We start from the raw sequence: 14,297 nt of genomic DNA, 5'->3' as shown, positions 1-14,297 counted from the left end.
ACTAGGGTCTCGTATCATCACCATCTGATGCTCGCAGTCAATCATAGCTCTGAATCGACTCAACCAATCCATGCCCACAATAACACAAACATCATCCATCGCGATCGGTACCAGATCTATCGGAAAATCAACTCCAAAAATCTCGAGCACACATCCCCGGATCACATCATTCGCAAACATCGCATGCTCATTGGCTATAGAGACTCTCAGAGGTCGGCTCAACACCTTTCGTCGCATACTAATGTGTCGACTAAATGCTAGAGATACGAAAGATCGACTCGCACCCGAGTCAAACAACACTAAAGCAGGTACAAAATTCACAAGAAAAGTACCTAAACATATCACAGATAAGCACCATATATAAGCAAAAGAATAAACAAAAGATCACGTACCAGCCACAACGTCGGGTGCTGTACGGACCTCCTCCACGGTCAACTGAAAGGCTCTCCCGTGAGCCTTCGGTGCCTCAGCCTTCACTGGCCGACTCTCAGTAGCTCAGATAGCAGTAGGTGCAGATTCCTGCACTGACCCCTACAACAACTGTGGGCATTCGGCCTTCCGTTGGCCGGTCTGGTTACAGTGAAAACAGACTGTGAACCCTTTGGGACAATCCTTGGCTATGTGCCCCTCCTTGATCGACAGACTCCCTCGTGACTCTTTCCGCACTTTCCACAAGTGCGGCCATTATGGCCTCCCGATCTCGAATCAGCGGGCTTTGCCCGCTTGGCCGCCGGCTGAGACTGTGCCAGCCGCCTATCCCTCCTCTGAGACTCCGCCTCCTCCCTGGCCTGAGTCTCTAGCTCGATCTCCCTCTTCCGAGCATTTTCCTAGAGCTCGGAAAATGTTCGGTACGTCGAGTTCGTCACGAACTCACGAATGTCTCTCCTCAGTATGCTCAAATATCGGCTTATACGTGCCTACTCGGTAGACACGTGCTCATGGCAAAAAAACACCCTCTCATGAAACATCTGCGTGATCACAGTCACAGACTCAGTACCATGCTTGAGGGACAAGAACTCATGGGCCAATTGTTCCCTCTCCACCGGAGGAACTTACTCATCTCGAAACATAGCGGTGAACCTCTCCCAAGTCACCGCGGTAAGTTATGCAGTAGAGAAATCAGCTGTCACAAACTTCCACCAGTCCTTCGCTCCCAAGAGAAGTTGGTTCAGTGCGAACCGTACGCTCAGATGCTCTGGACAAGAACATGTATAGAAGCAACCCTCAATGTCATAAATCCATCTCATCACTGCTATCGGATCTTGAGTCTCATCAAACTCTGGTGGCTTCGTGTTGCAGAACTCCTGGTACAGCAACGAGTCACCCCATGTGGCCTAGCAGCAGCAACGGCTGTGGTGGCCGCAGCAACATTAGCATTGGTAAGATCAGCGTATCGCTCGTCAAATTTCTCAATCAGCGTGGTCTTGATAGACCCTAACATCTCCAGTATCTCAGCTTGAATGGCTGCAACCACCTCATCATGAATCATCCTGCGAATCTCATCATCGCTAACACCGCTGCTCTCTAGAGTGTGGCGCATACCCACCATGATGCCTCTGAAATACGACATAAAATAATCAGAGAATCGACCGAGATTACGCACACTCGGTCAACCGTTCCTACTTGTTCCTTAGCAACCTAAGGATTCTTACTTGGAATGCTTACTGATCTGGTGCTTTTATTAGTACGGGCCCAATACTACCTTCCACACCGTATCCGTATCCACACCAAGTCCTCCTCCTAGGATCCCAACTCACAAGTACTCTATACCACCCTGAATATAGCCTACTCTCTAGCAGACTTCTCACATGCTACTCTCTGCTACCTACATGCACTCAAAGCAACTCACAGCAGCAGAAACTCCTAGGCTAAGGCATAACATATCAGGCCACTCTAGTCCTAAGATATGAATTACTTATCCTACTCTAGCATGCATAACACATCTCATAATAACATAACACATAACGTAAGGGTATTTTGGGAAATCACCGTTCGGGCGCTGGCTGATTGTACACACTGCTCTTTTCTGGAAATCATTTTCTCTTTTTAGAAAAATTGTTTCTTTTTGGAAACTTTTCTCAAATCCTCAGTTTCAGTCCAGATATGCCCGAAAGTGTATCCGAATCCCTCAAACCAAGGCTCTAATACCAACTTGTAACGACATTATTTTTCAAATAAAATTTTCATTTTTAATATTCATAAAACAAATGTTTCAATATTCATCTCCAAAAACCAGTTAGCAAGTTTTCAAAACAATTGTTCAATTCCAAGATACACAAATACAGCTTCAAATCAAGATTGTGTGTACAATCACGCCGGTGCCTTCCCGCGATCCTCTGAGGTACCTGAAACATGTAACACATAACACGGTAAGCACGAATGCTTAGTGAGTTCCCCAAAATACCACATGCATATAGATTATCCACTCGAGGCTATAGCTCTATGATGCCTTCCGACCAATGTGTCTCAGTGGACCTTCCGGCTCCACAACTCTGGTAGACCTTCCGGCCCTACCCTGATGACCTTCCGGTCCTCCTCTATTGACCATCCGATCCTACTCTGTTGACCATCCGGCCCAAGTCTGTTGACCATCCGGTCCAAGCCAATTCGACCTTCCGGTCCGAACCAGGAAACTCATAACATAGTATATCACATAAAACATATATCACATATCACATATAAGCACATACGACCTTCCAGTCGCACATACGACCTTCCACTCAATGTAAGCTATAGTGAGAAGACTCACCTCGAACTATCTCGGAATAATCTCGTACTCTGATCTCCGATCTAGCCTCCGTCTAATACACATAAACAGAAATTATTATTGAATAACAACACTCATTAAGCTAGACCACCCCTCCCTTAGGCTCTCACAGAAGGGTAAAAGACCATTTTACCCCTTCTTGAACCCAAAAGTCCATTTTTTGACCGAACCCTAAAAGTCAACAAAAGTTAATGTCTACGAGTACGTTGGGCGTACTAGATTCCTATGTTGGGCATACTCGTCCACTACGCTGATATCGGGCGAATTGAACCCTACCTCCCGCGTACTGGGATTTATGCTCAACGTACATCCCAGTTTCACTATTTTCTCATTTATGGTCTTAATGAGTTAAGACCTTGGCTAAGAATGGAGATCTGGACCCCCTACAGCCTCCTAATCCATAAAGTCGAAGACTTTACACCTTTGCATGGCTGGTTTGACCTTAAACACTCAAAACCTTCATTCATTTTCTTTCTCAAGCCCATAACTCATGCATAGTTAGTTCTTAATGAACAAGATTGAATTTTTATGACTTTATAGCACGAAATACACTAGCAAGGGACATATCTAGGTTCTTAGAGCTCATCAACTCACAAAGCCATCAACTTTTGGGACAAAAACCCTAAAACATCCCATATAGGAACACACAACAGAAAAGGAACAAAGTTTGAAGATTTATACCTCCAAATGAAGCTTCTCACACTGCTAAGCTCAGATCCAAGTGCTTGGGCTCTTACTCCTTCTTCTCTAAAGCTTCCTTTCCACTCTTAATGCTCAAGAACACACCAACAAGCTCTCAAGGGCACTCTATAGCTTCAAGAACGAGGATTAGGGTATTGGATGGACAAGTCTTTGGAAATGGTGGCCAACAATGAGGCCATAACGTTCTTTAAATAGGGGGCTCACTTAGAATTAGGGTTTCATTTTGGGCCTGGTACGCCCGACGTACACCTTGGTACGCCCCACGTACTAGGCAACCTTTGTGTCATGAATACGCTCACGAATATGCGCACCATACTCCATATTATGCCCAGCGTACTCGATCATCACTCAAATTACACAAGGGCTAAAACTGTCAACCTAAGGAAAGAAGAAGGACCAAGGAGATATACCCGATCTTGGGATGTTACATGAGTAGCAACTATTATTCAAATCTATTTCTAACCCACTACTATGAAATAAAGATTAAACTCTAATCTTGGTAATAGGTGAAACCTTCCTATTCCCCATGATCAAGTCTATCTTCTCGTGCTCCACATCCTTACTTCTTTTTTGGCCCTGCACATTAGAACAAATGTGAAATCCACAACCTGTGTCAAGCACCCAAGAGTTAGTTTGTGATGAGTTTTTAGATAGAAAAGTATAAATACCTGCATGGGTGTGTTTAACCTTCCCATCCTTGACATCCTGCAAGTATTTGGGGCAGCTTCGATTCCGGTGCCCTTTTTCATGGAAATAGAAACACTCTTCTTCTTTTGGGATGGTCGAAGGAGTAGCATAACCTCCTTTGGTTCCACTTGAAGAGGATCCAACAAGAGACTTTCCCTTGCGACTCTTGGAAGGAGCCTTCCTCTTCTTCCCCTTACCTTGCCCAATTGCCAGAACAAGGGCATTAGCAGTAGGAGTGGTTACAGCAAATTTACCTTTGAGATCACTTTCAACAGTCCTCAAAAGGCCCTGAAGCTTGCTCAGAGTGACTTCCTCCTCGTTTATATGATAAGTCATGCGGAACTGATCATAACATGGAGGTAAGGAGTATAGAATAATATCTATAGCTAGCTCCTCATCAAAGTTCACATTCAATTTGAGCATACGGTCCACAAACCTTTACACTTTCTACAGGTGGCTCGTGATGGGTTCACCATCCTTCATCTTTGTTGTAATGATGGAGCATATGATTTCATACCGCTCTTGACGAGCAATCTAATGGTATCTTTCTATCAGGTCCTGGTGCATCTCAAAAAGGGTAGAAATCCTCATAGGACTTGTGGAGTTTAGGAGACATGGTGGCAAGCAAGATACAAGCTACCTTGGTGGCATCTTTCTCATGTGCCCTGAAATCAACAATCTCCTGAGGAGTAGCAGCAGACTCATCGATTTCCTTAAGCTCCTTGTCGAGGACATATTCCTTGTCCTCGTAGCGAGTGACCATCCAGATGTTCCTAATCCAATCATTGAAATTAGTCCCATCAAAGATGAATATCCCACAAAGGTTCATGAGAGAGAAGGAGTCGGAAGGGTTTAAGCCGGAAGCAGTGTTGGAAGACAACTGAAAAGAAAGAAAGATAAAGTTTAGATTAGATAAAGAGTACTTAATAAGACACCCAAATGAAATATTAAGGCTAGGACCCAACACAATATTTTACAATTTGGAATAGGTATGTCGTAATCTAACTTGCAAAATATTTGAAGGTATGTAAATGACGATTTACCAATTTCCACCATGAAAAACGAAATTGTTATTAAGTTTTAATTGTATTGACATTCCTAGATCCTTTGAGATTCGTTGAACAATTCAATGGCATGTTTAAATCTCGATTATGCCCTTCAGGTTTGTGACTGGGATACCGAGGATCACAAACAAGGTGTGAATAACCATGTAAATGCACTTGGTACTCTCAATGTCAATTATCTCCTTAATCAATGTGTCGGTTAACCACACACGCTCCATTGACCTTATGATAAACATTAAGCTACCATTTGCCACCCTTACTAGTCCAAGTTAATGTGTCGGTTAACCACACACGCTCCATCAATGACTTGGTAAGGTGTAAAGTGTAATTTCATGGATTAGCATCAATTTCACATTTTCCTAAAGTAATTAAGATTGGGAATTTATAAAAGGTTTAGTTACTTTATTCCTATCATTATACTTTTAATGAGAATTATAGTCTTTGTCCTACCCGTTCTGTCACACCCCAAAAAGCGAGAACGGCGGAAACGTTATGGGGCGGAGGACGTCATGTAAAGTATCACAACAATGCAAAGTAGTAAACAAGCAACTACATCATCCATTGCATTAATAGTATAATTTTAATTACAAGTATGTTCTTTCATAGAATAAAACAACATAATGAATAATCAAAATAAAAGACGAGTCTTAACTGCTCCGTCTTCACAACACCTGGTCGTCGTAGCTGTCTATTGGTGACCTGAGAATACAAGTTATTTTGAAAGCGTAGATCAGCATTTAAGCTGGTGAATTCATAAGTATTTTAGGTGTCATTTCTTTGTAAAACTGTAAAGAAAAGACTAGTAAATGTTTGATGAAGAAGTTTGTGCTTGAACAATGTAAAGTTTTGTATATGATTGAAAACTCCTAGAAAATCCTATATTTTCTACTAGTATAAAAATTAGTCTTCTACCAAGACTCGACTATTTTGTATGTTTGTCTTTTTGTAAAAATGAAAGCTTTTCCCAAGTATGACTATCATTACCAAAATATAGTTTTATATTACCCTTTATGTGAGAATATCACAATTTGAATATAATGGGAAAACGTATATGCGTGCTACAGTATTATTTGTTTTAATTACTGAAGCAATAACTATTATTATTCAAATCTAGTCTACCTCATCAATTATGTGAACGTGACACAAAATAAAGGTAATAAGGAAATAATATAATTATTGTAATCTTATCCTTTTGTACTAGGATATTCACGGCGTGGAAACTCGCCGAATAGTACAACCGTAGACATCCGTCGACGTGCATTTTCCCACTGTAGCTATCAGCCGGGTATGGAATGGTAAGTCCCGTATAGTAAGTATAAATATCTATTCATATAGTATGAATAGTATCTCTTCCTATAGTATGCATTAGTATCTAGTATTCTCTGTTATAGTATGCTCTGTCTAGTATTCTCTGTTATAGTATGCTCTATCTAGTATTCTCTGTTATAGTATTCTCTGTTATAGTATTCTCTGTTATAGTATGTAATAGTATATTTGCATAGACTCATTAATGAACTGACTCTTGTGCGATTCCTTGTACTAGGAATAGTAAGTAGTATCCCTAACTATACCTATTATAGTTACTAGTAATGTATGTATATGACTGAATGAAGGTATGCCTTTGCTACCCAAAGGTACTGAGCTGACTGATAGAACTTTTATGTCTACATATGTATACATAATATGTAACTAATATTTAGACGACCTTCGGACAAATAACCGATACCCTAAGGCCACATCCAAACAAGGAAAAGGAATTAAAGCGATTTAGCAGTCCTAAGTCCTTCAAATATTACTTACATAACTATACATATATAGGCATGCATTTGACAATATAAAAAGTATAAAAGAAATCTTGTAAAACATTTGATGAGTTTAATAATAAATTTGATGACTTGATGTCATTTTGTAAAATGATTTAAAAAGCAGTTTGTTGACATAAATAGTTTGAAGTATAAAAATCCTTTGTTTGAAACATAGTTTGAAATACCTGAAAACCTTTGTGTGAAACACAGTTATAACGGAGTTTGAAAGGAAAGATACAGTATGTAAGACAGTTTGATAAAGAGTTTAACATGTAAAAACGTTTGAGAAAGTCATTTTGAAGTATACTGAGTAAAACAGCTAAAAGTGTAGTAAATCCATTTGTATGCCAGTTATTAATCACATGTGATTGATATAATAACTAGTATGATTCAACTTGTATTCCCCCCTATAAAATCATTTATAAACATTTATAAACATTTAAAAGGGTTAGTTAAGGGGTAAGAACTCACCTGTAGTGAGTGGGTCGTATGGAAGTATCAGACAAGGTGCTAGGTGTCAAGTGAAGACTTGAACACACACAATGATCCTAATAACATATGAAGACATATGTATGTATACAATTAGTGATTATAACACTAATTAGACTAGTATAAACACCCTAACGTGTGGAAAACACTTTGGTCAAAGTGTTAGAAGGCCATTGGGTTGCAACAAGGGAGTGTAAGGCATTGTTATTGAGTTTATGGTCCATTGGCCATACTTAATGGAGTTTACGACCCAGGGGTGTTCACTCCTGGCCGTAAACTCTCTAAAGGGTCTTATTTAGAGGCTTGAAGGTATGATAACTTAAGTGGTTAAGTGTTCCAAGGTTAAACAAGAGGCTAGGTGAGTTTAAGGTCCAATAATTGACCCTAATTTGTGTTTACGGCCTGGGAACCACTTCCCCATGAGTTTACGGCCGTAAACTCATGGTATGGAGTACCATTTTGATGTTTGAGGTCCTTAGTTCAATGGTGGTTGGATCTAGGCTAAGTTCTAGGCATAAAGAAGGACAAGAGGGCATCATTGCACCCTTAAAGAGAGTTTACGACCCAAGAACATGTCTTGGCCGTAAACACCTTTGATCTTGTGTTTCATTGTGATTTCTAAGGCCTAAACATGTTAAACCTAGTGTACAACAAGTTAGAACAAGAGTACTTACGATCTAGGAGCTTGAATGGTCGGTTTGGCCAAGAACACTAGTGTGTGTTCTTGGAGTTCTTGGTGAAACTTGAAGATCTACACAAATGGAATGATTTCATAGATGAAATCATGTAAGATCACTAGATCAAGTAGAATATCAACTAATTAGGACAATAAACTTACTAGTTTTGAAGATCGGGATGATAGTTGAGAGGATTTGAGAGGAAATCAGCCAAGGGAAAGGAAGGAATGAACAAATGGCCAACATTTCAACATATAAGGTGAGTTTACGGCCCACATGGAGTTTACGGCCGTAAACTCCATTGTGATGGCCATGAACTCATGGTTAATGTGTTTTAGGCTTGTTCTTTGTGCTATAGCTTCAGCAGATAAACCCCGACACTTATCCCTTAAGTGTAAAAGGCTCAGAATGCTCAAATAAACTCTTAATTTTGCTAAAAGTTAGCAGGAATGAGTTTGACTTTCAATGAAGTGTTTGACTGTACAAGATAGAAAATTTCGGGTTGTCACACGTTCGGCTAACGACCCTCCACCAGTCAAGGAAGCGGTGGGTGAGAGTGGACACCCATTAAACCACCATTTTATAGGCAGTAAACTTATACCCCACTTGTAGACCGACTTCATTAATTAGGCCTACTAACGGTAAAACCGACTTATCTTATACATATATATAAAGATTAGACCTATAATATTATAATAGTATAATGGTTGAATTTTAAGTTTTAAAATTCTAAGGTTTGGAATTAAAGTTTCATTTAGTGAGACTTTATAAATTCCAAGTTGAGGGCAAGTTTTGAAACTTGTCAAAACTCTTCAAATCCATAACATATGAGTTTAATGACATCTTTATTTGAAAAACCTTTCTTGTTTCATAACATCCATAACTTGAGGACAAGTTATGGAGTCCACTAAAGTCATTTAAAACGTTATTTAACTAACACAATAATCAAATAATTCATAGAGATTCAATCAAACTCATATGAACAACACAATTCAAATCAAAACAAATTTCATGTAATTCGCCTAACCATGTAAACTAATACAAGACATGAAACTTTTGACAATTATCTTTTAAATTGGATTAGCATGATCATTACCACATCAAAAACAGGTTTTTAAGTTTAAAAACAGTTTAGGGTAATGATCCTAGTCCAATTCCAGCCTTAAAACTCAAAAATATGCACTCTGGAGCTTCAAATCGTCGAGTATATGAACCAACTTGGCGAGTTGGTCAGATATGTGAAGGGACTCGGCGAGTTCCCCAGTAGACTCAGCGAGTCCACTGTCCAGAAAGCTGAAATTCGATTTTTAAAGCATTTCCAAGCAAGTAGCATCAAGTATATTGGAAAACAATCATAGTCTCTGATACCACTGATGGGTTTTGAGCATTCTAACACTCCTATGGTGTACATGCAACTCTAAATGCTTTGGATATATGTGTTCTCTAATATACATGCAAACTTTCAAAATTCCAAAGCATCATCCTAACTAGCTTACAATGGAGTAACTTACAATGGGTTACACCATGCAAACCCTAATGTGCATGACTTTCCACATTGCTCATGCTCCATGGGTTTTAACCTCTATGGAGTATCCATGGGTCACCACATGGGTTTAGCCCAACATAAGGAATCATGGATCATTAGCCACTTTATAAGAATGAATGGTTTACACAATCAATCTCTATATATTTAATTAGTCTCTTTTGATCATAAAATTAATTCTAGATCAATACTAATTAAATAATATGATTTCATATTATTATATTAGAACTTATAATATATTAATAAATCATAATTATCCTCTTCTCAAAAGTCCATCCTTCAAATGATTTCGGTGAAGTGCAACCCAAATGGACCATGCTACTCTCAGATCAAGTACATACCAAATATAGTTATGGATTTAGACACCTTATCCAACACTATGTTCAATAGAACAACTAGTTGGACGAGACTCCTAGTAGCACTAACACAAAGGTATGCTCACTCTTATGATATTTATTTTGTGTTTTTTGTTGATGATATAAGGATGAATCTTTATTCTTTATAATGTCAATAAGCTTAATAGCATAATAGTACATATTATTATAGATTAGCATTACCTATGTGAGACTGGGATGAGCTTGCATCTTTCGGAGCTGATATGGCTAAGCTCTCTAAAAGCCTCTTTAAGAAAAGACTGTTCACGGCCGAAATGAACATAACGGTAATAAATGATTTATGCATAGATATAATATGTGTGATACCTCTTCTTTTGATTCTACTACAAAAAGTGGTTAGTTCAAGACTCTAGTTGGCTATCCATAAAGTATATCCAAGTAGTATTAACTATGAAATGTTCAAGTTTTAAAACACCTTTTCAAATGAATGTCATAACTTACTTCCTTAATTTAAATATCAAAGTTCTCTTATATTCTATTCAAATGTAGGGTATTCTTGATGTTTGAATAAACAATTCAAGGTATTGTAGAACTTTTTTGAATGAAAATTACCATATGTGACTTGTCTTACATTAAAAAAAGAAACTTTTTACTTCCGTATAAAACTTTATACTAGTATTTTACTAATTAAATCAAAAGTTTGGGTTAATGGGATTTGGTGATTGAACCAGTCAACTGCCATGAATGGCAGTTATCAACTGCGATTTGGCACCCAATATATATATATATATATATATATATATATATATATATATATATATATATATATATATATATATATATTTGAGGGTTAGAGAAAAATACACACTCCTCTTCATATTTTTCGTATTCAAAATATCAAGATAGAAACATAGTGAATTTCGTCATAATGAAGATTTGTTGTTGATTGATTGATATATTCTTTAAATAGACCTTTATCATGAAAATTTCTTTTTTAGGCCACTATACATCATGTCTCAATATCTACACAAATTTGTGGTTGTATTTTGTAGTAATTCTACATTTTAATATGTTTTCTAATTGTAATTCTTGTAATACATTTGTTTTTTTTTTTTTTTTTTTTTTTTTTTTTTTTTATTGTATTTTTTTTTTTTTTTTTTTTGATCACCCTGTGATCATTTTTGTTGGACCTACAGATTATTTTTCATAGTGGCGGCTTTATCGACTTCTATTTAACAAATACTTTTTGAAAATATATTTTTTTGTACAAAGTTACTTCTCTGGCATTGCACGATTATCATGCATTTATGTAAAAGATGCACCAAGAAATGTGCGCATTAAAATACTCGCAGGAATTATTTTTGTCGTCGATAAATAAAGTAATATTGATAACTAAGTAATTATACATACTATTAATTTCCATACAATTGAGGAATAGTATACTAATGGGTTCTCACGAAATTCCCACAATAATTTCTTACTTAAGAATTTTGGCACATTACTTTCGACATATTAACAATTTGGCCATTCCGGCCCCACGTCTTGGAATCTCTGGAAGTCGACAGGTGGCCTTCCCCGCCGATTCTACCAGTCTGCAATTACTTCTTCGAAAGAAAGCCTTCCGTTTTCCCACAAACGACCTACGCCTTCTTTGTCTCTTCTCTCCTCCTTTGTTCTCCCTCTGTCTCGTCAGCCACTCATCGCCATTTCGTTTCTCTATTAACTCCGACGTATATAATCGGTGCTGTAGTAGCCCTTCACGGAAGGAAAGCCCACAACAAGGTATGTCGATCTAAGCTATTTCCAAAACTCTAATTTCCGTCTGCTCCATTTTTTTTTTGATAGACCTGTCTCTTCTACAACTACTTGATTTCCCATCGTCGTCTTCGGCTTTTCTCCACCTGAGACGTCTTGGATGAAAGTTCTTCTCCATTTTCTATTTTAGGTATTTGCTTTTGCTTGCTTATGCTTCCGGTTGTTACAAAAAGACTTCAGGTATGTCTTTGCCGTACCCTGCCACTAACTCTGCTCAATCTTGCTTTCTCTCCGACCACCATCGAAGCACTGCACCAACAGACTGTCATTGTTGTCGCACAACATCAGCAAAGGCCAAAATTTGCTATTTGTGTTTTTAACTAATCTTCTTCCCTGGAGATGAAATTTGTTGTGGATGGATGGAGAAAGTGATTGGTATGAATACTCTCCGTCACTGCCACTTCGTCGACGCCTCAATATTTGGGTGTTGTCTGCGGTTCTCGATTTGCTATCTTTAATGAAGTCTGCAATTTTTAGATGGTGTCAATACTTCCTTGGGATTTCGATTACCTCCATAAACCTTCGTTTCATGTCTTCTCTATCAAAGCAGGTTGTTTCTAACTTCAAATCGGTTATTCTCTATAGATTTTTATATGATTATTAATCGAAGCTACATCTTCATTTTAATCTTCTTTTTCTGAAGGAATTCAATCATTTGCAACTACTATAAATCAGGTAGGGCGGAAAGTGCATTCCAAGTGTTCGATGAAATGCTTCACATAGGTTGATGAAATGCTTCACATAGGTGTTGCTCTACTGCGAATACATTTTATATCATGGTAAGTGGGATTTGTGATGGAGAGGATTGAGATTGAGTTGGACCATGATATTTTCAATGATTTAATCATTGGGTGTTGTAAGAAGGATAATGCACTCATAGATGCAGAACCCATATGGTGGAGAATATTGAGTTTCTACTTTGTGTCATTCTTTTTGTTCTTTGTTCTTCTATATAACTATCAAATATTTAACATCAAGAAACTATTTTTAATATCCACCTTGCCATTAATAAATTCTATACCGTATTCTTCTTAATGAGTTTTATATTGAGTTGTCCATAACGTATTTCAGGTTTCTTAAAAAAAAAAAAAAAAAACGAGTGGGACGAAGCCCGCCTTTTCTCCTAGTTTCTATTATATCTTAAAATTTACATTTAAAGCCAACGAACTAATGTCATCTTGTATTTTTGCTCATTTTGTATCAAGTTTATTGGATTATGTCATTTTTTCATTTTTGGAACGACATGATGTTATTAAAAAAAAAATTACGTTGTAAAACCAACAAACCCAAGTTATTATATTTTTTTGCTCCTATTAAAAATGCAAAATACCATTAAAAATTATCTAAAAAATCTCCTCCTTACTTATTCTAAGGTCCAAAAAAGTGAAAACCCTCAAACAAAATAGTTTATGGGTTAAAGTTAGTATGACTGTGCGTGGTCCAAAAGAGAGAGAAGGGGTGGTGGGAGGTGCTGGTTGATTCAGGTAACTCTAATTGTAGATTTCAAGGCATTTGGATATGCATAATTGCCTTTAGCCCGGGAGCGTCGGATGTGCGACCGTATACACTATACAACTTTAAAAATATAATATTTGAGTTTTGAAAAATTTATACGGTTAGTAATAAAATTTAATTTTGTAGCTACAAAATTAAATGTAACAAAATATATAAAAGCGTGGCATACGATAAAAATAGATTTTAAATTATTATAATAGATTTAAGATAATTTACATTTTCTTATAATATATGTCAACAAAATAAGTTTATAAATTTTAGATATAAATAATAAAATAAATATTCAAAATAGTTGTATATGAGGTTTTTATATATATTAAGAAAACTCGTTGGATTATATATATATATATATATATATATATATATATATATATATATATATATATATATATTCAAAACTCAAATTTCATATTTAACACATATTTTGATTTATTTGAATTTAAAAAACTAAACGAAAATGAATCTTGTTTCTTTTGTGAAGAAACCGGACACTGGAAGATGATTTACTCCTTTTATTTGGAAAGAAAGTCTAGAAGAGATTAGTATTTCTTGTATCCACTAGATAGAACTCATACTTTTCATATAACACTTAGGTACTTGGTACTTAAATGTTAATCTAATATTTGTAAATGACTTGCAATTATTTATTGAAGAGTGACCAAGCTGAGCACAATCAAGTTGAAACTATATTCTAGGAGTTTAATATATTATTTATGCTTAGAACATAAATTATTTGTAATGTAAAACAATATTTGTTTTGGAACAAAGTGTATTTTAATTTAGCATGTCTAAATTTATGTCTCAGTTATTTTATTCAAATGTTTGATAATTTACTCAATCATTTTTCATAACGATAATATTCATATTCTGAAATGATTAACTTCTATTTATGAGACTA

The 14,297-nt window shown here is 36.8% G+C and overlaps 1 long non-coding RNA gene across 2 annotated transcripts; it reads left to right on the top strand.

Annotated features, from left to right (window-relative positions):
• Positions 1-11,499: 11,499 nt before the first annotated feature.
• LOC145102557 (uncharacterized) lies at positions 11,500-12,877 on the top strand. Of its 2 annotated transcripts, XR_013706190.1 has the most exons (3): positions 11,548-11,851; positions 12,015-12,434; positions 12,528-12,877. It is a non-coding gene; the product is annotated as an uncharacterized LOC145102557 (long non-coding RNA). The 2 variants fall into 2 exon arrangements; XR_013706189.1 differs by having other exon boundaries at positions 11,500-11,851; positions 12,015-12,877.
• The last annotated feature ends 1,420 nt before the right edge of the window (positions 12,878-14,297 follow it).

The sequence above is a fragment of the Lactuca serriola genome, chromosome 4, assembly GCF_051521515.1.
Source record: "Lactuca serriola cultivar US96UC23 chromosome 4, Lser_US96UC23_V15, whole genome shotgun sequence".
NCBI classification, from domain to species: domain Eukaryota; kingdom Viridiplantae; phylum Streptophyta; class Magnoliopsida; order Asterales; family Asteraceae; genus Lactuca; species Lactuca serriola.
Note: the sequence above shows the minus strand (reverse complement) of the source record. Positions and strands in the feature narration are given on the sequence as shown.